The sequence below is a fragment of the Nomascus leucogenys genome, chromosome 13 (assembly GCF_006542625.1).
Source record: "Nomascus leucogenys isolate Asia chromosome 13, Asia_NLE_v1, whole genome shotgun sequence".
In the NCBI taxonomy this organism is placed as follows: Eukaryota; Metazoa; Chordata; class Mammalia; order Primates; family Hylobatidae; genus Nomascus; species Nomascus leucogenys.
In genome coordinates, this window is record NC_044393.1 from 10,484,883 (window position 1) to 10,508,195 (window position 23,313).

The following is a 23,313-nucleotide window of genomic DNA, read 5'->3' on the forward strand; positions in this document are numbered from 1 at the left end:
AAGAGAAGAGCCCGGAGGGGAAGTTGGGGTGGAGCTGCAGAGAGTGCTTAGGAGGCTACTGCTGTTGTGATGATCAACTTGATTCTTCAGCCTCGAGCCTCGTCTCCAAGGGGCAAGGTGGGGAGAGGACGGTGCTCTTGTTGGGTACACTGCGCCAGCATCGTGCTTCAGGCTTCACATGTGATGGGCACAGAATACTTTTCAGCTGAGAGCAAGTTTAGCCTGGAGAGCAGATGTTTTATGGATGATGACATCATGTGGTGGGCAGAGAGGCTGTGGTTCTCAGGCCTGGGTCTGCATCAGAACAACTTGAGGGAATCTTCCAGAAAGAAATTAAGTCTCTCAGGTTGCATGCCACACTTTCCAAAATCAGAATCCCTTCAGAGTCAGACAGTTGAGAGATAAAATCCAAGCTCTACCCAAGACTGACCATATGAACTTGAGCAAGTTACTTCATATTTCTGAGTGTTTACTGCAGAATGGAGATAGTAATTATCTCACAGAATTGTCCTGAAGATTCCATGAGCTCACGTAAATGAATCTCTCAACACAGTATTTGGCATACGATTTTCAGTAAACACCAACTATTTTTTATTTTTCAGGAGAAAGGCATACTCACTGTGAAAAATAAAATTTAGATCAGCAAAAATAAGGTCATTCTACTTCCCCAAAATAACTACCAATAATGTGCTGGTGTACATCCTTCTAGATCCCGCTCACTCTGTGTGCTTTCTAACACAATACTGAGGATCAGGTTGCCTGTCATCTTTAACGGCTGCCAAGAATCAACCCTGCATCTGATCAAGTCTCCAGGTCTAACTCCTGGTTTGCAGGAAGTACGAAAAGTGGAGAAACAGGTTCAATGACACCAAGGAGTTGGAATCACCACAATTTATTTTTAATAATTAATTATTTATTTATTTACTTGTACTCGGTTGCCCAGGCTGGAGTGCAGTGGCATGATCCCAATTCACTGCAACCACCACCTCCCAGTTCAAGCAATTCTCCTGCCTCAGCCTCCTGAGTAGCTGGGACTACAGGCACATGCCACCACACCTGGCAAATTTTTTTTTTTTTTTTTTTTGAGACAGAGTCTTGCTCTGTCAGCCAGGCTGAAGTGCAGTGGCACAATCTCGGCTCACTGCAACCTCTGCCTCCTGGGCTCAAGCAATTCTCCTGCCTCAGCCTCCTGAGTAGATGGGATTACAGGTGTGTGCCACCAGGCCTGGCTAATTTTTGTATTTTTAGTAGAGATGGGATTTCACCATGTTGGCCAGGCTGGTCTTGAACTCCTGACCTCAGGTAACCCGCCAGTCTTGGCCTCCCAAAGTGCTGGGATTACAGGCATGAGCCACTGCGCCCGGCCAATTTTTTGTGTGTTTTTAGTAGAGATGGGGTTTCACATGTTGGCCAGGCTGGTCTTGAATTCCTGAACTCAAGTGATCTGCCCACCTCGACCTCCCAAAGTGTTGGGATTACAGGCGTGAGCCACCACGCCTGTCCCTCCCTCCCTTCCTTCTTTCTTTCCTTCCCTCCCTCCTTCCTTCCTTCCTTTCCTTCCTTTCCTTCCTTCCTTCCTTTCCTTCCCTCTTTCCCTCTCTCCCTCCCTCCGTCTGTCCCTCCCTCCCTCTTTCCTTCCTTCTTTTCTTTCTCCCTTTTTAAAAAATATATATATTCTTCAGAATTCAAGGTGGATTCTTTATTTTCTTTCTTTCTGTTTCTCCCTCTCTCTCTCTTTCTTTCCTTTGTCTCAATCTGTCACCCAGGCTGGACTGCAGTGGCACAATGCTACCTAGTTCACTGCTGCCTCGATCTTCTGGGCTCAAGGGATTCTCTTCCTCAGCCTCCCAAACAGCTGGGAATATAGGTGGGCACCACCATGCCCAGCTAATTTTTTAAAATGTTGTTCATATTTGTTTTCTTTGTAGAGACGGAGTCTTGCTGCGTTGTCCAGGCTGCTCTTGAGCTCCAGGCCTCAAGCGATTCTCCCAGCTTGCCCTACCAAAGCATTAGATTTACAGGCAGGAGCCACTGCACCCAGCCCTATCCTTCTTTCTTAACAGCTTATCATCATCTGCTTTTCTCTATATTTAACTTACTATCTTGTTTATCTTTTTTTTACTGACCCCTCCCAAACCCCTAAGCTGTTACCTCCATGAAGACCAAGGTTTCTGTCTGTTTGCAGTAATGTGTCCTGACGTATCTGGCATATAGTGGGAGCTCAACGAAGATCAGTGGCATGAATGGCACCTGTGAAGAGAAGAGCCCTGAGGGGAAGTTGGGGTGGAGCTGCAGAGAGTGCTTAGGAGGCTACTGCTGTTGTGATGATCAACCTGATTCTTCAGCCTGGAGCCTTGAGCCTCGTCTCCAAGGGGCAAGGTGGGGAGAGGAAGGTGCTTTTCTTGGGTATACACCCTGCACCAGCATCAGGCTTCAGGCTTCATATATGATAGATGCAGAATGACAACCAAGCACAATGTATAGACCTTGTCTAAGTTCTTAACGAATTATTATTTTTTGAGACAACGTCTTGCTCTGTGGCCAAGGTGGGGTGCGATGGCACAATGTTACAAAGATTTTACAAATCTTTGCGATTTGTAAAAAATAACAGGGTCTCATTATGTTTTCGAGGTTTGTCTGGAACCCACTGGGCTCAAGTGACCCTCCAGGCTCAGCCTCCCAAGGTGCTGGGATAACAGGGGTGAGCCACTGTGCCAGTGCCCAGCCTTTATTATTTTATTTTATTTTATTTTATTTTATTTTATTTTATTTTTTTTTTTTTTGAGACGGAATCTTGCTCTGTCCCCCAGGGTGGAGTGCAGTGGCACGATCTCGGCTCACTGCAAGCTCCGCCTCCCAGGTTCAAGCCATTCTCCTGCCTCAGCCTCCCAAGTAGCTGGGACTACAGGCGCCCGCCAACACGCCCGGCACGCCCGGCTAATTTTTTGTATTTTTAGTAGAGACGGGGTTTCACCGTGTTAGCCTGGATGGTCTCGATCTCCTGACCTCGTGATCCGCCCGCCTCGGCCTCCCAAAGTGCTGGGATTACAGGCTTGAGCCACCGCGCCCGGCTGCCTTTATTATTTTAAAAAGTAGTCCTGGCTGAGCGCGGTGGCTCACGCCTATAATCCCAGCACTTTGGGAGACCGAGGCAGGTGGATTACCCGAGGTCAGGAGTTCACAACCAGCCTGGCCAACATGGTGAAACCTCATCTCTACTAAAAAATACAAAACCAGGCGTGGTGGTGGGCACCTGTAATCCCAGCTACTCAGAAGGCTGAAGCAGGAGAATGGCGTGAACCTGGGAGGCGCAGCTTGCAGTGAGCCGAGATCGCACCGCTGCACTGCAGCCTGGGAGACAGAGCAAGACTCCGCCTCAAAAAAAAAAAAAAAAAAAAAGGCCGGGCGCGGTGGCTCACGCTTGTAATCCCAGCACTTTGGGAGGCCGAGGCAGGCGGATCCCGAGGTCAGGAGATCGAGACCACGGTGAAACCCCGTCTCTACTAAAAATACAAAAAATAAATTAGCCGGGCGTGGTGGCGGGCGCCTGTAGTCCCAGCTACTCGGAGAGGCTGAGGCAGGAGAATGGCGTGAACCCGGGAGGCGGAGTTTGCAGTGAGCCGAGATTGCGCCACTGCACTCCAGCCTGGGCGACAGAGCGAGACTCCGTCTCAAAAAATAAATAAATAAATAAATAAAGAATAAATAAGTTGGGTCCAGGCGAGGTTGTTCATGCCTGTAATCCCAGCACTTTGGGAGGCCCAGGCGGGCAGATCACGAGGTCAGGAGTTTGAGACCAGCCTGTCCAATATAGTGAAACCCCGTCTCCACTAAAAATACAAAAATTAGTTGGGCATGGTGGCATGTGCCTGTAGTCCCAACTACTCGGGAGGTTGAGGCAGGAAAATTGCTTGAACCCGGGAGTCGGAGGTTGTCGTTAGCTGAGATCTCGCCACTGCATTCCAGCCTGAGCAACAGAGCGAGGCTCCGTCTCAAAAAAAAAAGAGACCGGGTGCCGTGGCTCACGCCTGTAATCCTAGGACTTTGGGAGGCTGAGGCAGGCAGATCACGAGGTCAGGAATTTGAAACTAGCCTGACTAACATGGTGGAACCCCGTTCTCTACTAAAAATACAAAAATTAGCCAGGCGTGGTGGCACGTGCCTGTAATCCCAGCTACTCAGGAGGCTGAGGCAGGAGAATTGCTTGAACCCAGGAGATGGAGGTTGCAGTGAGCTGAGATCACGCCATTGCACTCCAGCCTAGGCGACAGAGCGAGACTCCACCTCAAAAAAAAAAAAAAAAAAAATAGGACTCTAGAGATGACATGACAAAGTATACTGGAGAATATGTTTAGGTTATATGTAAATGCTACACCATTTTATATAACGAACTTGAGCGTCTGTGAATTTTGGTATCTATGGGAGGGCCTAGAACTTAATCCCCCATAAATACTGAAGGAGGCCTGTATTTACAGTTTTAATTCTCCTTTTACCTCGCAGTTACCAAAATACATTACCTTTGTTCTATAACGGTAAAGACTAAGTATTGTGAAACTAAAATCTTCATGAATATGTTTACAGTCAGACATAAAGCTTTTGGGAACATTTCAAATTATAATAGTCATGATGACAACTGGATTATCCTGCCTAACTATCAAATCTCAGTATCTAAGAAAACTTCTGAAAGACAAATAAGTTGGTTCATTTCTTTTTTTTATAAGTTGGTTCATTCTATAAGAAGAAACATTGAACGCTTTCTTCATTCTTTTTTCAGAGATATCTCCAAATCCTAACAAACAACCAAAACCTAGATGGTTATTAGCACTAAAAAGATAATAACTGGCCAGGTGTGGTGGCTCATGCCTGTAATCCTAGCACTTTGGGAGGCTGAGGCAGGAGGATCGCTTGAGCCTAGGAGGTCAAGGCTGCAGTGTGCCATGTTCATGCCACTGTAGTCCACCTTGGGCAACACAGTGAGATCTTTTCTCAAAAAAAAGAAAGAAAAAAGATAATAACTAGCCTGGCGAGGTGGCTCACACCTGTAATCCCAGAACTTTGGGAGGCCGAGGTGGCCGGATCACCTGAGGTTGGGAGTTTGAGAACAGCCTGACCAACATGGAGAAACTCTGTCTCTACTAAAAATACAAAATTAGCCGGGCGTGGTGGCGCCTGCCTGTAATCCCAGTTACTTGGGAGCCTGAGGCAGGAGAATCACTTGAACCCAGTAGGCAGAGGTTGCGGTGAGCCAAGATCGCGCCATTGCACTCCAGCCTGGGCAATAAGAGCAAAACTCTGTCTCAAAAAAAAAAAAAAAAAAGATAAAGTAGATACTCATGTACAATTTGCAAACCAATAAAAAGGAAATCTTATCTCCTCTTGTAAGCAAACTAGAGATCAGGCAAAGGAGAGAAAAAAACAGAGCATATTTTCCCATTGTCTATAAGCCCAGCATTGACTGGCTTCTGTTTCTTTTCACACTATTCTTCCCCTGGCTGCAGTTTCTCTAACCAGTGTTACTTTCTTCTTTTAGTTCTTCACATGTTCCTGTTTCTTCCTACCCCAGGGGCTTTGCACATCCTGTTCCCTCTACTTAGAAAACTCTTCCTGGCCAGGTGTGGTGGCTCACGCCTGTAATCCCAGTACTTTGGGAGGTCGAGGAGGGCGGATCACCTGAGGTCAGGAGTTGAAGACCAGCCTGACCATCATGGAGAAATCCCGTCTCTACTAAAAATAAAAAAAAAATTAGCCAGGCATGGTGGTGCACCTGTAATCCCAGCTGCTCAGGAGGCTGAGGCAGGAGAATCACTTGAACCTGGGAGTCAGAGGTTGCAGTGAGCCAAGATTGTGCCACTACATTCCAGCCTGGATGACACAGTAGGACTCTGTCTCAAAAAAAAAAAAAGAAAAGAAAAGAAAACTCTTCCATGTTCTACCTTCTCAGTGCTCATTCCTCCCTGTCCTGCCTTTACTTTTATTTATTTCTTATTAATATTATCTTTTTTTGAGATGGAGTCTCGCTCTGTTGCCCAGGCTGGAGTGCTGTGGTACAATCTCGGCTCACTGCAGCCTCAGCCTCCCAGATAGCTGGGATTACAGGCACATGCCACCATGCCTGACTAATTTGTAGTGGAGATGGGGTTTTGCCATGTTGTCCATGCTAGTCTCGAACTCCTGATCTCAAGTAATCCACCTGCCTTGGACTCTGAAAGTATTGGGATTATAGGCGTGAGCCATTATGCCCAGCCTCTGCCACGCCTTTAGCATAGTTGATTTCTATTCTCCCTTCAGGTTTCCACTCAATGGGTCCCTCCTACCTAGAAGCCTCATCCAAACTCCCACCACCTCCAAGCTCCTTACAGGTTTCCATAGCATACACAGCCCAATCCTGACTCTTAAGGGCCTGAGATATAGTTGCCTTTGTGGACCCCTTCCTCCGTAAAAGGATATGAAAAATTGTATTTTATTACTACATTGGCCTGAAGAGGAAATATAATTCAGGCTGGATTCATTACTATAGATTATATATGAATACTTTATATTACTATATATATGAATATTATTCATGTTCTCTTCTGTCCTTAAAATAAATTAAAATAAAAATATTTTTGTGGGCCCCTAAAATTATCATGGGCCTCGGGTATAGTATTTCCTGTGCCAAGGAGAAGCTGACCTGCAAACACTACGCAAGTTTTCTTTCCTTTTCTTCTTTTTTTTGAGACAGAGTCTGTCTCTCTTGCTCTGTCGCCCAGGCTGGAGGGCAGTGGTGGGAACTCAGCTCACTGAAAGCTCTGCCTCCTGGGTTCACGCCATTCTCCTGCCTCAGCCTCCTGAGTTAGCTGAGACCACAGGCGCCGCCACTGCGCCCGGCTAATTTTTTTGTATTTTTAGTAGAGATGGGGTTTCACCGTGTTAGCCAGGATGGTCTCAATCTCTTGACCTTGTGATCCGCCTGCCTCGGCCTCCCAAAGTGCTGGGATTACAGGCGTGAGCCACCGCGCCCGGCCAAGTTTTCTTTTCTTTTATTAGAGACAGGCTGTGGCTCAGGCTGAAAGGCAGTGGCACAGCCTCGCCTCACTTCGTTCCTCATTTCCTCACTGAGCCTGACTTCCCAGGCTGGAGTGATCTTCCCACCTCAGCCTCCTGAGTAGCCAGGACTACAGGCACACCAGGCTAATTTTATTTATTTCTGGTAGAGATGGGGTCTCACTATGTTGCCCAGGCTGGTCTGGAACTACTGGGCTCAAGTGACCCTCCCATCTCAGCCTCCCAAAGTGCTGGGATGGCCGGGCACAGTGGCCGATGCCTGTAATCCTAGCACTTTCGGAGGCTGAGGCGGGTGGATCACTGGAGGTCAGGAGTTTGAGACCAGCCTGGCCAACATGGTGCAACCCTGTCTGTACTAAAGATACAAAAATTAGCTGGGTGTGGTGGCAGGCACCTGTAATCCCAGCTGCTCAGGAGGTTAAGGCAGGAGAATCACTTGATCCCAGGAGGTGGAGGTTGCAGAGAGCTGAGATCGGGCCATTGCACTCCAGCCTGGGCAACAAGAGTGATACTCCATCTCAAAAAAACGAAACAAAACAAAAAGTGGTGGGATTATAGGCGTGAATCACCACACCCAGTCCGAGTTTTCTACTGAGCATTTATTCTTATCATAGTTAATTACCTTCTAGAACATGTGAGCCCAGGGCACCTGCCTCTGCATCCATGGGGGTGACACTAGAGTGTGAGATCTCAGTCTCCCAGGGATATGCAAGCCAATGTGCATTTTTAACCAAGCTTTTGATTATTCTAATGCTTACAAATGGTTGAGAACCATTGTTAATGTCTGTTTACTTTGCTAAAATGTTGACTCCAGTTAGGACCATGCTTTCCGTGTGCAATTCTGCATTTCTGCACCAACACAAACACTGACACAGTGATTGGTCAATATGCTTTCAGTGAATAAGGAAAAGAAAACAGACACGCCTGGTCATATTTTGTAAGGCTCCTATTTTGTTACTTATGGCTATAAGAATATATTTTCAAGGACGTCATGGGTGTTATATATCAATATGCTCCAAAGCCCTAAAGCATTGCCTGGCAGAGTAGGTCTTTGATAGATCTGTGTTGTTGAATGGTTGTCCATCAGTGCAAGATCTTCTTTTCTTTTCTTTTTTTTGAGACAGAGTTTTGCTCTTATTGCCGAGGCTGTAGTGCAATGGCGCTATCTCAGCTCACTGCAACCTCCACATTCCAGGTTCAAGCAATTCTCCCGCCTCAGCCTCCCGAGTAGCTGGGATTACAGGCATGAGCCACAGTGCCTGGCCCAGGGTAAGATTTTCATGTATTGCACACTGACAGGATTTTTCTCAGATTACAGATCAGTCATGTCATAAATTGCTTTCTCTATCTATTTGTCTTTTATTTATTTTTATTTATTTATTTATTTTTGAGACGGAGTTTTGCTCTTGTTGCCCAGACTGGAGTGCAATAGCGCGATCTCGACTCACTGCAACCTCGGCCTCCCAGGTTCAAGCAATTCTCCTGCTCAGTCTCCCAAGTAGCTAGGACTACAGGCATGTGCCACCACGCCTGGGGAATTTTTTTGTATTTTTAGTAGAGACGAGATTTCACCATGTTGGTCATATTGGTCTTGAAGTCCTGACCTCAGGTGATCCACCCACCTTGGCCTCCCAGACTGCTGGGATTACAGGCGTGAGCCACTGCACCCAGCCTTATTTATTTTTAATAGAGATGGAAAAAAAAAAAAAGAAGACCAAAAAAATAGTATAACTCCCCTCAAGGCTGGGCACAATGGCTCATGCCTGTAATCCCAGCTCCCAGGGAGGCAGAGGCAGAGGCAGGAGGATAGCTTTAGCCCAAGAGTTCGAGACCTGCCTGGGCAATATAGGGAGGCCCCATTCTGCACAAAAATGAAAAAAAAAAAAAAAAAGACAAAAAAAATGTGTAATAGAGATGGGGTCTTGCTATTTTGCCCAGGCTGATCTTCAACTCCTGGCCTCAAATGATCCTCCCACCTTGGCCTCCCAGAATGCTGGGATTACAGATGTAAACCACCCCACTCAGCCTATATCTATTTGATTCTGAGATCTGTAATGCTAAAGATAGAAGACAGCCATGGACTTTGCATAGATGACTTTTTTGGCTGCATTGGCTTACTATGTTTTCCTTTAGTGAAGGATTTCCGAATGAAAAGTCTTCTGTTTGTGGTGAGGGAACACCACTTCTTGGTGCGGGGGGATTGGCAAAATCTTTTGCATCATGGGGTTTGGCCTTTTCTTATTTAATTATTTATTTATTTAGACACAGAGGCTCACTCTTTTGTCCAGTCTGGAGTGTAGTGGTGCGATCATAGCTCACTGTAGCCTTGACCTCTTTGGCTCAAGTAAGCCTCCTGCCCTTAGCCTCCTGTGTAGCTGGGACCACAACTGTGCACCACCATATTCAGCTAATTTTTAATTTTCTTTTTTTTTTTTATAGAGATGGGGTGCCATTTTGTTGCCCAGGCTGGTCTCAAACTCCTGGGCTCAAGTGATCCTCACACCTTGGCCTCCTAAAGTGCTGGGATTACAGGTGTGAGTCACTTCACCTGGCCTGGTTTGATCAGTATGTCTATTATGCTCAATAAGAATTTCAAAGTTCACTGAACTTTTTCATACAATAAAATCATTTACATTTTTCTCTTGGGATTTACACTGAGTTCACTTTAAAATGACAGACTTCGGTTCTTTTCATCATACACAGAATAGAAAGCTTAATTAAATTTGTACTGGTCATAGCTTTTGCCTGTGTCCTTCGGTGTTTAGAAACTGTATAATAAAGACAAATTTGAATGAACAATATAAGTTCTGTGTACTTCAATTTCAGTTGTGTCTCAAAGATCATTTTTCTTTCTGTTGTTAAAATTGCACTGCAATATTCTATATAGTGTGTGCCACATTAAAAGATATGTGTGTGTGTATGTATAAAAACTGAGCCTTCAGGCCAGGCGTGGTGGCTCATGCCTGTAATCCTAGCATTTTGGGAGGCCAAGGTGGGTGGATCACGAGGTCAGGAGTTCAAGACCAGCCTGGCCAAGATGGTGAAACCCCATCTCTACTAAAAATAAAAAAATTAGCCAGGCATGGTGGCAGGTGCCTGTAATCCCAGCTATTCGGGAGGCTGAGGCAGGAGAATCACTTGAATCCAGGGGGTGCAGGTTGAAGTGAGCCAAGATCGCCCCACTGCACTCCAGCCTGAGCGATAGAGTGAGACTCCCTCTCAAAAAAAAAAAAAAGCCTTTAATTTTAATTTTTTTTTACTTTCTCTTTTGAAGGAGGAAGACATAAATCATAAGGACAGAACTGATATTAAAGATTTGGTCTGAAAAAGGAAGCCTCCAGGGAATGTTATGAAGAGTCCATGTGGGTAAAACTTAATTGTGCTTTCTATTTCATCAGGAATGATTATTCAGATTCAGAATAAGAGCATTAAAGAACTGTGAATTCTCCATGAAAAATGATAGTTTTTTCTACTTGTGGTTTAGTTTATTGATATTCAATCTTGTTTCATAAAAAAAGGATGTTTACCATATTAAACACGTTTAAAGATGGAAAACTATTTCTCACATATTAAAAGAGTACAAGAAATATTTAGCCGGGGCCGGGCGCGGTGGCTCACGCTTGTAATCCCAGCACTTTGGGAGGCCGAGGCGGGCGGATCACGAGGTCAGGAGATCGAGACCACGGTGAAACCCCGTCTCTACTAAAAAATACAAAAAAAATTAGCCAGGCGTGGTGGCGGGAGCCTGTAGTCCCAGCTACTCGGAGAGGCTGAGGCAGGAGAATGGCTTGAACCCGGGAGGCGGAGCTTGCAGTGAGCCGAGACTGTGCCACTGCACTCCAGCCTGGGCGACAGAGTGAGACTCTGTCTCAAAAAAAAAAAAAAAAGAAATGTTTATATATGCATATAAATATATAGTAAGACATATTTAAAATATGTAAAGATGAAACAAAACCTTTATTTGTAGATAGCTGAATAACTAGAAAATATAATTGGCCAGGCACGGTGGCTCACACCTGAAATCCCAGCACTTTGAGAGGCGGAGGCAGGTGGATCACCTGAGGTCAGGAGTTTGAGACCAGCCTGACCAATATGATGAAACCCCATGTCTACTAAAAATGCAAAAATTAGCCAGGTGTGCTGGCGGGCACCTGTAATCCCAACTACTTTTTTCTTTTTTCTTAATTTGAGACGGAGTCTCACTCTGTCACCAGGCTGGAGTGCAGTGGCACGATCTCAGCTCACTGCAACCTCTGCCCTCTGAGTTCAAGCGATTCTCCTGCCTCAGCCACCTGAGTAACTGGGATTACAGTCACCTGCCACTGCACCCGGCTAATTTTTTTGTATTTTTAGTAGAGATGGGGTTTCACCTTCTTGGCCAGGCTGATCTTGAACTCCTGACCTTGTGATCCACCCGCCTCGGCCTCCCAGAGTGCTGGGATTACAGGTGTGAGCCACCGCACCTGGCCAATCCCAGCTACTTATGAGGCTGAGACAGGAAAATCGCTTGAACCCAGGAGGCGGAGGTTGCAGTGAGCTGAGATCGTGCCATTGTACTCCAGCCTGGGCAACAAGAGCAAAACTCCATCTCAAAAAAAAAAAAAAAAAAAAAAAAGAAGAAGAAAATATAATTAAGCCAAATACATATTCTCCCAAGCATTATGATTAAACCTAATTTGCTGTTTGTTTTGTTGTGCTTGGTTTTTTGTTAGTTTATAGTTTGCTTATTCATTGCTGTTTTTTAAGATAGGAACTATGAGTCCTTCAGCTGATGAATAAAATCCTCCAAGTTTTAACATTTTACAATTGAATTATATAAACATTGAAAATGGGTTGAAATAAATCTAGTTGTTCAAAAGCATATGTTGTATTTTCTAGCTGACCTGACCTGGCTAGGGAACCAGTGCATGTCTGTGTGGTAACAACAGAGTTGGCTCATAGATTTTTAAGGAAGTATAAATGGGCAAAAATAAAAGTGTTTGCCTTGATCAATGTCACACACCTCTTTTTCAATGGATTCCAACTTTCTGTTCAGTCTCAATCTGTAATGAGACTCTGACTTTCACCTATACTCGTGAGATTAGAAGAAAATTCTGCCTCTGGGACAGAGGTCAGAGAGCTAATCCCAGCCATGGAGACTTCATTGAAGGTTTGCAGGCTGCATGAATACCTCCGGGCGGCAAAGAAAAATAGGTCAGGGCATGGTGCTTGGCTGTGTGATCTTGGCAGGTTAGTTTACATTTCTGTTCCTCAGTCTCTTCCTCTGTAAAATCGGGATCCTAATAGCACGTGTACCATAAGGCTGTAGGAAGGATTAACTGAGTTAATACATGTAAAACTCTTGGGAGAGTGCTTGGGACATGGTGAGTGCTTAAGAAAAATATCTGCCATTATTAGGACGTGAGTTGCTGACAACTTTTCCCCCTCCCCAAAATGGCTACTGCTCTGTAAATAAGAGATAAGAAAACTGCACTGGAGAGGGAGGGATTTGTAACCCTTCTCCCTGTGGGGGAGAAAATCACTTACTAAAGAACAAAGTTTTCTTGTATATATCTTGAAAATGAAAACGTTCACAAAAGACAAGTATTCTGCCTACTAAAAATGCCAGTTAGGGAGAGAAAACGCTGACTCCTCCCAGCTCGCAGCACGAGGAGGAGGAGGAGGGCAGAGCCAAGGGGACTTTTAGCTGAGTAATAGGCAGTATCCCTCGTGAACGCCACCCTCTGTCCTTATCCCCAGGATTGGAAAACCTCCGTAACAGAGTGTTCAAGGTCTCCTAGGTATTTTACAAAAATCGTTTGAGAAAGACTTCCCGGGATCATCAATTTTTAACCAGTGCTTACCAGGCATATTCTAAATTAGTGAGACCTAAACCCTGCCTGAGGATTTGTCATTGAAGCTCCTGTGATATTTTTTCCTACTGGTGTTAGTAATAACCACCCATTGTGTGAATTACACCATGTGAATTACACAAAAATAATAAGATTTTTTAAAAATAATTTTTTCCCTAAATGTTAGAAAAGCCCACCCTATATCATTGTTTAAAAAAAAAAACTGAAAAATACACACATATACAAAGGGAATTAAAAATCACTGGTGATCATTAGTAACATCTTAGTGGATGAGAAAGGTTTTTCTTTTCTTTTTTTTTTCTTAAGTTCCTCAAATGTGTTGCAGAATTTGGGATTTTTCTGGTGCGGGGGAGGAGTATTGGGATAAAATACTACCAGAATAAATTCAAGGAGAAAAAGAGGAAGCCATTTTACACTAATACCAGACTCTAGACCACTTCCTTCTCAAATAGGCACATCCCCTGTTGTGAAAACAGTCCAGGAGCTTCAAGGTAGGGAGTGGAAATAGACTTGAATATTCCTTGTGAATTCTGGGAGCTAAAAGCTCAGGTTTAATGAAAAACCAAAGGACATATAAGCTCACAGAGTCCTGGTATACAGAAGGGAACATTCAGATCCAGTTTGTAAGGGGCAAGGTCAGCACTCTTGCAGGGGCCCTGGATTTAAGCATGGACTTTGCAACGTACTAATTTTGTGACCTTCGGAAGGTCATGGTCTCTCTGAGCCACCGTTTTCTAATCTGTGAAATGGGACATTCAACTTCCCCTCTGTACCTTGCAGTGACATTTTAAGATAATGTATCTGTAAAATCCTTTTAACAGAACAATGCAAACATAAGGTGTTATGTTAAGGAGGCACAATTCCAAGCTTTTCTGTATTGTTTGGATCAAAACATTGTTTCCTTGTCTACGTTAGTTATCTACATGGACTTACAGTTGTTTGTGAAGATGAAATAAGCGGCTTCCACTGATGGCCTAACCAGAAACTTCAGTGGTTTGACTCTTAGTGAATTTGCCTCAACTTACGTTTTTCAAAAAGTACCCAGAAATACTCAGTCTCACCAGGAAAGAAACAGAATGAAGCTGTCCCTAGGTTGAAACCACCTCACTTACAGTTTATTCCTGAAACAAACATTTGTTGACTGTGTTTTTGACATGGTTTACTGGACTAAGCTCACAAACTTTCCATAAATGCATCAAGAAGTCAGTATTTCCTAGCCAAACACATTCTCATCTGTATCCCATCTCTGGCCAAATTCTGTAGGGATCTGGCTGTAAATAAGTAATGCCTCCTAGGAACACGGGCCTGCCTATCTGCCAGGCCCACGCCCTTTTGCTGTTCCACTTGAAACCTGGAGGCAGGCCAGGGATATGGCTAAATAATTACTGAGCCAGAACCAGTTAATCACAGGCCCTCCAGAGGTGGGGACCAGGCCCCTGTGCTCTGCACCCTGCGGGGGCAATGGAGGCACTTCAGAGTTTACCATCCTGGTAGGACCTAAGCCTTCGGGGCATCACGAGTCTGTTAAATTACTCCAGTCTTGAGCTAATTTGGTGCAGGTTCCCTGGATTTAGGCCCCAGTGAGTAGTTGGCTTTTCTGTTTTTGGCACAGGTAAGAAAGGAGGAGGGGAAAAAAATGGTGTAAGCAAGTTTCGAAATCTTAGATCATTTCATGAATGACTCAGTGTTTCCTTCTGGAAAAGTGCAAATAATTGGCTTTCATTAATAACTTAGCTTTGAAAAAAATTCCTAAATAGTGAGCAGCCTTTCATGCTATCTGAACACTGCCGTCCTCCAATCTTCAATTTTATAGCTTCCAGAGGAATTTCATTCACTTGATAACGTGTGCTTGTTGAAAAATAAACTGTCACCTACTTCCTCCTTGAGGCTTCCTGTTCTTTCTGAGAAAAGCATTGAGATTGTCTTTCTTTTTCTCTCTCTTTTGTTTTCCTATTTAAAAATATTCAGCCAGGTGCAGTGGCTCATGCTTATAATCCCAGCACTTTGAGAGGCTGAGGCAGGCAGATCACTTGAGGTCAGGAGTTCGAGACCAGCCTGGCCAACATGGTGAAACCCGTCTCTACCAAAAATACAAAAAATTAGCTGGGTGTGGTGGCGCATGCCTGTAATCTCAGCTACTCAGGAGACTGAGGCAGGAGAATTGCTTGAACCCAGGAGGCGGAGGTTGCAGTGAGCTGGGATCCTGCCACTGAACTCCAGCCAGGGCGACAGAGCGAGACTCCATCTCAAAAAAAAAATAAAAATTCAGGCCAGGCGCAGTGGCTCACAGCCTGTATTCCCAGCACTTTGGGAGGCCAAGATTGGCAGATCACTTGAGGTCAGGAGTTCAAGACCAGCCTGGCCCTCATGGTGAAACCATGTCTCTAATACAAAAATTAGCCGAGCGTGGTGGTGGGCACCTGTAGTCCCAGCTACTCCGGGAGGCAAGGGAATCGCCTGAATTCGGGAGGTCAAGGTTTCAGTGAGCCGAAATTGAGCCATTGCTCTCCAAAAATAAAAAAAAATAATAATAAAATAGGCTGGGCGGGGTGGCTCACGCCTGTAATCCCAGCACTTTGGGAGGCCGAGGCGGGTGGATCAGAAGGTCAGCAGTTCGAGACCAGTCTGGCTAACATGGTGAAACCCCATCTCTACTAAAAATACAAAAATTAGCTGGGTGTGGTGGTGCATGCCTGTAATCCCAGCTACTCAGGAGGCTGAAGCAGGAGAATCGCTAGAATCCAGGAGGTGGAGGTTGTGGTGAGCCGAGATCGTGCAGCTGCACTCCAGTCTGGGCAACAGAGGAAGACTCCGTCTCAAATTAAAAAAATTAAATTAAATTAAAAAAATAAAAATAGTAAACATATAGAGTTATTATTCTTCTTTGAAAACTAATTATATGGCTGGGCGCAGTGGCTCATGCCTATAATCCCAGGACTTTGGGAGGCCGAGGCGGGTAGATCACGAGGTCAGGAGATTGAGACCATCCTGGCTAACACAGTGAAACCCCGTTTCTACTAAAAATACAAAAAATTAGCCGGGCGAGGTGGTGGGCACCTGTAGTCCTAGCTACTCGGGAGGCTGAGGCAGGAGAATGGCGTGAACCTGGGAGGCGGAGCTTGCAGTGAGCCGAGATCGCACCACTGCACTCCAGCCTGGGCGACAGGGCGAGACTCCATCTAAAAAAAAAAAAAAAAAAAGAAAAGAAAAAGAATTATATGTAGCACAAAAGGAAATAGCCTATTTCTTCACAGAAAGAGAACGTTGCCGGGCGCAGTGGCTCACGCTTGTAATCCCAGCACTTTGGGAGGCCGAGGCGGGCGGATCACGAGGTCAGGAGATCGAGACCACTTCAGCCTGGGCGACAGAGCGAGACCCTGTCTCCAAAAAAAAAAAAAAAAAAGAAAGAGAATGTTATACTATATATTTCTTTAGTTAGAAATACATACATAAGGGGGGAGGGGGGAGGGACAGCATTAGGAGATACACCTAATGCTAAATGATGAGTTAATGGGTGCAGGAAATCAACATGGCACATGGATACATATGTAACAAACCTGCACATTGTGCACATGTACCCTAAAACCCTAAAGTATAATAAAAAAAAATAAAAAAAAATAAAAGTTATGTTTGCACTATAAAAAAAAAAAGAAATACATACATAAATATATTTCAAATATCTTTAATTCATTTGAGCACGTTTCAGTTTTAGAATTTTTTTTTAAAAAAACCTCTATTTGTCTGTCTCTGTCTTTCTCTGCACATAAACAACTCCTAAGTTTTCATCCAGAAGACATCCATTCTTTCAGCTGGTATGGTTGAATCTAGCTTCAGAGCTATAAACTCTGAAGATGTCTCAAATGACTCATTAATGGAATAAAGTGTTTCTCATGTTAAAGATATGCAAATGGAACTTAATCAAGTGAAGGGAGACTCTAATAAAGTAAATAAAGCTGAGAATGTTACTGTGGTCACCCTGAGCTCTATTTGCATACAAGCTTATCTTGTTTTTAAAGCAGAAGGGAAAAAAAAGAGGAGGAAAAAAAAAACATCCCAACGTTCACCACACGTTGTTCTCAAAATAAAAATCTCATAAGCTGAAACAGTTAACAAAGCAAAAACTGCTTAGTATGGATGAATCCAAAATACATTGAAATTATTTTCTAGAATGTAGACAGCAAGCATAGGACCCGCCTCAGGTCCTCTTATGGAGAAAATTGCACAATCAAACTTTTTGCCATTCATGTCTGTTGTGTTAGCTCAGGACTGATTATTTATTTATTTATTCATTTATTTATTTATTTATTTATTTGAGACGGAGTCTGGCTCTGTCGCCCAGGCTGGAGTGCAGTGGCGCGGTCTTGGCTCACTGCAAACTCCGCCTCCCGGGTTCATGTCATTTTCCTGTCTCAGCCTCCGGAGTAGCTGGGACTACAGGCGCCCGCCACTACGCCTGGCTAATTTTTTGTATTTTTAGTATAGACGGGGTTTCACCGTGTTAGCCAGGATGGTCTCAATCTCCTGACCTCGTGATCCGCCCGCCTCGGCCTCCCAAAGTGCTGGGATTACAGGCGTGAGCCACCGCGCCTGGCCTATTTATTTGTTTGTTTATTTATTTATTTTGAGATGGAGTCTCACTGTGTCACCCAGGCTGGAGTGCAGTGGCGCGATCTCGGCTCACTGCAACCTCTGCCTCCCGGATTCAAGTGGTTCTTCTGCCTCAACCTCCTGAGTAGCTGGGATTATAGGCGTGTGGCACAACCCTGCCAATTTCTTGTGTGTCTTTAGTAGAGATGGGGTTTTGCCATGTTGGCCAGGCTGGTCTCGAACTCCTGACCTCAAGTGATCTGTCCCCCTGCCCCCCCCCAAGTCAGCCAAAGTGCTGGGACTACAGGCGTGAGCCACCATGATCAGCCAGGCCAGAACTGATTCTGTTACTACTCTGGCTTCAGGAGTCAGCCCTGCTTGGGTTGTTGGGCTAATCATAGCGTGGATCCCTGGCTATTTCCTCAAACCAGACATATAGTCGGATTGAAACAGAATAGAGGGCCAGGCGCAGTGGCTCAATGCCTGTAATCCCAGCACTTTGGGAGGCTGAGACAGGTGGATCACTTGAGGTCAGGAGTTCGAGACCAACCTGGCCAACATGGCGAAACCCCGTCTCTACTAAAAATACAAAAATTAGCCGGGTGTGGTGGGGGCCGCCTGTAATCCCAGCTACTCAGGAGGTTGAGGCAGGAGAACCACTTGAATCCGGGAGGGAGAGGTGGTAGTAAGCCGAGATTGTACCATTGAACTCCAGCCTCGGCGACAAGGGCAAGATTCCATCTCAAAAGAAAAAAGAAAAAGAAATAGAATAGAGATAGACAAAGAAGAGAGGCACCCCATGTTAGACTCTCATGCTGGATATCAAATTACCAATCTTGCAACGTTTAATACCAGGAATTAAAACCAGAATCACTGTTATTTTCTTTGAGGGAAAGCTCAAATTGCACATCATTTTTACATTTGTGTGAATATATATGATCTATTTTATGTTCTAGAAGAAAACTTGCTCCAGTGCCATGGCTCATTCATGTAAGGTGGAAATATTTCGTGGAAATATTTCAATGAAATAGTAGGATGAGGAAAGTTCACACCTACTCAGGGACAGAATGGATTTAAATAAATACTTCAGAACAGATCTAAATTAATCATGTAATTAGTCAAGTATGAGGAAAGACCACCTGCAGCCCGGTTTAATTCCGGTGAGATACACCTGGGCTATTTCGGAAGACGATGCCACTGAAGAAAGCCTTGCCTTGCACACGCAATAGCATCTCACGCTTTAGCTGGCAGCAAATCCTGCTCAAGCCACCTCCCGGTAGCTGATTCGCCATCCTCGAGGTCCCACATGCCTAGGGAATGAGTGAAAAAGCCCTAGAATATAAACCACAAATAGTGTAAAGATTTATTTATTTTTATTTTATTTTTTTGAGACGGAGTCTCGCTCTGTTGCCCAGACTGGAGTGCAGTAGTGTGATCTCAGCTCACTGCGACCTCCGCCTCCCGGGTTCAAGCAATTCTTGTGCCTCAGCCTCCTAAGTAGCTGGACTACAGGCATCTGCCACCATGCCGGGCTAATTTTTTGTATTTTTAGTAAAGACGGGGTTTCCCCGTGTTAGCCAGGTTGGTCTCGATCTCCTGACCTCGTGATCTGCCCGCCTCAGCCTCCCAAAGTGCTGGGATTACAGGCGTGAGCCACGGTGCAGGGCCTAAAGATTTATTTTATAAGTATCTTTAGGTGTTGCCATTTTATTTGGTTAGGCCATCTAGTTCTGGGGATGTTGTCAAGGCTTTTCTGAGAATCTACTCAAGGGCAAAATAGAGGTGTCCTATGATTAGTTACTGTGCCCTTCACCCCACCCCTGCCCTAACCCCGAAAAAATTGATTCTAAAATAAAAAACAAGAGAAGAGCCGAGCACGGTGGCTCATGCCTGTAATCCCAGCACTTTGGGAGGCCGGGGCGGGCGGATCACGAGGTCAGCAGATCGAGACCATCCTGGCACGGTGAAACCCCATCTCTACTAAAAAAGTACAAAAAATTAGCCGGGCGTGGTGGCAGGCACCTGTAGTCCCAGCTACTCGGGAGGCTGAGGCAGGAGAATGGCGTGAACCTGGAAGGAGGAGCTTGAAGTGAGTGGAGATCACACCACTGCAATCCAGCCTGGGCGGCAGAGCAAGACTCTGTCTCAAAAAAAAAAAAAAAAAAACAAAAATTGACATATGTATCTTTTATGAAGTTGAAATGTAATTCCGATATCAAAAGGTACACAGAGAAAAGTCAGTCTCTCTCCCACCCACTGTGGTTCCCCTGACTCTCGAGTCCTCTTCCCCTTGCAGGGTCATCCCTAGGACCAGGGTAAAGAGTATTTAATTATTTATTTATGAGACAGAGTTTCGCTCTTGTCGCCCAGGCTGGAGTGCATTGGCATGATTTCAGCTTACTGCAACCTCTGCCACCCAGGTTCAAGCGATTCTCCTGCCTCAGCCTCCTGAGCAGCTAGAATTACAGGCACCAGCCACCACATTCGGCTAATTTCTTTTGATATTTTTAGTAGAGACCGGGTTTCACGATTTGGCCAGGCTGGTCTTGAACTCCTGACCTCAAGTGATCCACCCGCCTTGGCCTCCCAAAGTGCTGGGATCACAGGCATGAGCCACCGCCCCCAGCCTGTATTTGCTTATTTTTATTTGTATAAAAATGCAAAGATGGCCGGGCGGGGTGGCTCAAGCCTGTAATCCCAGCACTTTGCAGGCTGAGGTGGGTGAAACACCTGAGGTCAGGAGTTCGAGACCAGCCTGACCAATATGGCGAAACCTCATCTCTACTAAAAATACAAAATTTAGCTGGACTTGATGGCGCGTGCCGGTATTCCCAGCTACTCGGGAGGCTGAGACAGGAGAATTGCTTGAACCTGGGAGGTGGAGGTTGTAGTGAGCCAAGATTTGGCCACTGCACTTCAACCTGGGCGACAGAGCGAGACTCCTTAAAAAAAAAAAAAAAAAAGCCAAGATTAGCTGGGCGTGGTGGCATGAGCTTTTAGTCTCAGCCATGATCCTGACATTGTACTCCACCCTGGGGGACAGTGCAAAGCAAGACCCTGTCTCAAAAAAAAAAAATAAATAAAGCTTTACATTATTATTATTATCAATCATTAGAGACAGAGTCTTGCTCTGTTGCCCAGGCTGGAGTGCAGCAGCATGATCATGGCTCACTGCAGCCTCTAACTCTCGGTCTCAGATGATCCTCCCAACTCAGTCTCCCAGGTAGCTGGGACTACAGGCACATGCCACCACGCCTGGATAATGTTTTGTAGTTTTAGTAGAGACATGGTTCTGCCACGTTACCCAGTCTGGTCTTGAAATCCTAGGCTCTAGTCATCCTTCAGCCTTGGCCTCCCAGTGTGCTGGGATTCCAGGTATGAGCCATCATGCCTGGTCTTACATTATTTTTGACACCTAAGAGAAATGATCATTGTAAAGTATCAGATAAAGAGCAGGGTTCAATTAAGTACTATGCCATTTTAATTTATTTATTAATACATAAGAGTTGTACATATTTTGAAGATACATATGGCCTTTTTTTTCTTTTTTATCATCCAGCCCAAAATGTCACTTATGGCCATTTTTTTTTTTAAAGCTGCAAGAAGGCAGCAAAATTGGAACAGTGGTTATTTCTGCATGTTATGTGTTGGGTTCATGGGTGCAATTTTGAAATTTTCTGGTTTTGTTTTTTTTTTTTTTTGAGACGGAGTCTCGCTCTGTCGCCCAGGCTGGAGTGCAGTGGCGGAATCTCGGCTCACTGCAAGCTCCGCCTCCCAGGTTCACGCCATTCTCCTGCCTCAGCCTCTCCGAGTAGCTGGGACTACAGGCGCCCGCCACCGCGCCCGCCACCACGCCCGGCTAATTTTTTTTTTGTATTTTTAGTAGAGATGGGGTTTCACCGTGGTCTCGATCTCCTGACCTCGTGATCTGCCCACCTCGGCCTCCCAAAGTGCTGGGATTACAAGCGTGAGCCACCGCGCCCGGCCGAAATTTTCTATAATGATATGTAGGGCTTGATTTTTTTTTTTTTTTTTTTGCAACAGGGTGTTGCTCTGCTGCCCGAGCTGGAGTGCAGTGGCACAGTCATGGCTCATTGCAGCCTCCAAATCCTGGCCTCGAGCAATCCTCCTGCCTCAACCTTCCAAAGTGCTGGGATTACAGATGTGAGCCACCATGCCCAGCCAAGTAAGGCTTTCTAATCATAAAAATAAAAAAGTATTCTTTAAGAATTATACATTGCAGCTGGGCACAGTGGCTCATGCCTGTAATCCCAGCACTTTGGGAAGCTGAGGCAGGCAGATCACCTGAGGTCAGGAGTTCAAGACCAGCCTGGCCAACATAGTGACACCCCATCTCTACTAAAAATACAAAAATTAGCTGGGCGTAGTGGCGGGTGCCTGTAATCCTAGCTACTTCATAGGCTGAGGCAGGAGAATTGCTTGACTCCAGGAGGCAGAGGTTGCAGTGAGTTGAGATCATGCCATTGCACTCCAGCCTGGCCAATAGAGTGAGACTCCGTCTCAAAAAAAAAAAAAAAAAGGCCAGGCGTGGTGGCTCACCCCTGTAATCTCAGCACTTTGGGAGGCCGAGGCAGGTGGATCACGAGGTCAGGAAATCGAGACCATCCTGGCTAACATGGTGAAACCCCGTCTCTACTAAAAAATACAAAAAAATTAGCTGGACGTGGTGGTGGGTGCCTGTAGTCCCAGCTACTCAGGAGGCTGAGGCAGGAGAATGGCCTGAACCCAGGAGGTGAAGCTTGCAGTGACCCGAGATCGTGCTACTGCACTCCAGCCTGGGCGACAGAGCAAAGACTCCTTCTCAAAACAAACAAACAAACAAAAAAGAATTATACATTGCATGACCAGAGCAACAACAACAAAAAGAATTGGCCAGGCATGGTGGCTTACGCCTGTAATCCCAGCACTTTGGGAGGCCCAAGTGGGCGGATCACAAGGTCAGGAGTTTAAGACCAGCCTGGCCAAGGTGGTGAAACCCCATCTCTACTAAAAATACAAAAATTATCCGGGTGTGGTGGTGGGTGCCTGTAATCCCAGCTACTCAGGAGGCTGAGGCAAAGAATTGCTTAAACCCAGGAGGCGGAGGTTGCAGTGAGCCGAGATTGTGCCTCTGCACTCCAGCCTGGGTGACAGAGTGAGACTCCGTCTCAAAAAAAAAAAAATTATACATTGCATATTAGAGTGTGTCCTTTAATCTTTCCTAAGTGACTTTGTAAAATGTGAGGACTCTTGTATTTGAAATATGGCAGATACACAGACCTAATAGCAGTGTTCTTCTAGTTTACTGTAAAGTTAACCTGAATCATTCTGATTCATTTACAGTGGCTTCTACTATATGCTATTTACATTTGTTCAACACACATGTATAGTTGAACCGTAGATATCATTTGAGCACCTATTCTCACATTTGGAAGATGGTACCTTTTGTTTTATTTGCTTTTTCTTTAATTTCTCTATTTTTTTCCATATTTTTGGTTTTTTCTTTTTCTTTTTTTTTTGGATGAAGATGGTTCTTTTTAACACTGTGCTGGACGTTCCTTATGAGATCAATAAATACTAATTAAATTTGAAGATTGAGGATAGGATTAGCTTTTCAAAGGGTGGATCTTGGGACTTGAAGTCTGAGAATGGATTATAGATACTCCACCCTAATAATGCTATAAATACCTCTGGTGGTGGTTTCTAGGCTTGATCAGCTTAATGATTCATTTTACTTGCAATGATCTTTTTCAGTTGTGTGCCTGGGTGTGCTTTAAAAAGGACAAAAATAAGTTTGGAGGAAAAAAAAATTAATTGCTTTCAAATGTTC

At 45.0% G+C, this 23,313-nt stretch overlaps 1 long non-coding RNA gene across 1 annotated transcript in view; it reads right to left on the bottom strand.

Annotated features, from left to right (window-relative positions):
* Window positions 1-556: 556 nt before the first annotated feature.
* LOC115838000 overlaps window positions 557-23,313 on the bottom strand; it is a 28,386-nt gene continuing 5,629 nt past the window's right edge. The window contains exons 2-3 of the long non-coding RNA XR_004033066.1: window positions 18,655-18,815; window positions 557-618 (exon numbers count right to left, since the gene is read on the bottom strand). This is a non-coding gene — a long non-coding RNA (uncharacterized LOC115838000). The remainder of the gene's footprint in view (window positions 619-18,654; window positions 18,816-23,313) is intronic.